Source organism: Neomonachus schauinslandi, chromosome 8 (assembly GCF_002201575.2).
Source record: "Neomonachus schauinslandi chromosome 8, ASM220157v2, whole genome shotgun sequence".
Classification (NCBI taxonomy): Eukaryota; Metazoa; Chordata; class Mammalia; order Carnivora; family Phocidae; genus Neomonachus; species Neomonachus schauinslandi.
The window spans coordinates 36,244,843-36,246,643 of record NC_058410.1 but is presented as its reverse complement, the minus strand read 5'-3'; positions in this window follow the sequence as shown (position 1 = coordinate 36,246,643).

Sequence of the window (1,801 nt, the reverse complement as noted above, 5' to 3'; positions counted from 1 at the left end):
AGAATAATTGCATAAACCATCATTGCTTTTTTGGGTAACATTAAAAATGAAGCATTCAAATAACCAGAAAATGTTGCACCAAAAAGGAAACAACAATATTGGCTAGGTATGAAAAGCACACTTAAAAAGACAAAATTGCTTGATGGTCAATTTAAAGTCAATTTAAATTAAAAAAAGTCTTCGTAAAACTCCATGCTACAGTTATGGTCAAATCTCTTGGGAGCTTAAAAAGAGGTGAAAAAGTTACCCATACTGACTAGTGCTCAATAGTTCTAACACTTCAAAAGACTATCTTAGAATGTACTGGTTGAGAGATGAATGCTAACCTTGCTCTTTATCTTAAGTTGGAAAGCATGGACACTAACAATTTAGCTATTTGATCAGTTACTGACTTTTGCCCAGTAATTCTAAAAGGACACTTTATAGTAAAATAGCCAGTAAAAATAATTTTTAAAAGATATGTGAGAATTACTTTTTAAAAAAGATTTTATTTATTTGAGAGAGAATGAGAGCATGTGCTCGTGCACGTACACCCTAAAGGGGAGACAGACGGGGAGGTAGAGGGACAAGCAGATTCTGGGCTAAGCACAGAGCCCCACGGTGGGATGGCAGATGGGGCGGTGGGGGGGATGGTTCTCCATCTCAAGACCCCTGAGATCATGATCTGAGCGGAAATCAAGAGTGGGTCACCTAACCGATTGAGCCACCCAGGTGTCTGGAGAATTACTTTTAATGAGTGGAAAAACACATAATGGATGCACGCAGGGAAAAAAATCTATGATGCTGACATTGGTATTTTGTATGAATCAGCCGCCCTGTAGCAGCCCATCAATAGTATCTCCTCTCAGAGTTTGCCTCTTGATTTACCTTGCATATTAACGGACTGGCAAAAAAAAAAAAAAATGCTTGCTTTTGTTGTAAATTTGCAGAAATAATTATTTAGATGCTTATCTTTTTAGATAAATTTGTAAGGAAATGGGAAATGACTTTGAAAACTTGCTATTTGACATATATATGTGCTGATTTAAGCAGAGGAAAATGCTCATCAAATTTTCAATTTAGTGAAATTATTTTTTTAATGGAGAATTAAAAACTTATTATAACAATGGCTAAAACATGGGTTAAACGATGAATTGTGGTTTTACCTAATGATAAACAGTAGTTCTCAGAGTTGGCTTATTCAGCAAAACACTTGAAGAGTGAATTGTTTACAGAAGTGAAGTTGTAAAAGCTTTCACTGGGTGTGACAGAACACAGCAGAATTAAAGTATGAGAGCTGTCATGAGTTGACTATTGACAATGAAATTTTGGAAACTTAATTCAATTATGTGTGATAAAAGTTAGCCCATATAATGTTTGTTTGTTTTTTTTTCCTTCGAAAAGGCTCTTCAGGGTGTGAGGGCAATCTGGCTGTGACATCCGTCACCGCATTGATCACCAGGGTTGATTTGGCTGATCTGGCTGGGTAGGTGGTGTCCCCTTCCTCCCTCACCTCTCTCTGTGGGTCCCTCCTGAAGCTGCATGCTCCGTGGAACTTGCACTATACGGGTGGACCCGTCTTCAGTCAAGGGTATAAGAGTGGCTGCACTCTGAAGCCCCCAACAAGCTCTCAAGGTCCATTTGTAGGAGAACGCAGGGTAGTCAAGCTTCCAAGATTCCAGACACATCACATCCAAATGAGACGTTGCATGCGGCAGTCTGCCTTTTCAAAAAAAAAAAAAGAAAGGAAGGAAGAAAGAAAGAAAGGAAGGAAGAAAGAAAGAAAGAAAGAAAGAAAGAAAGAAAGAAAGAAAGAAAGAAA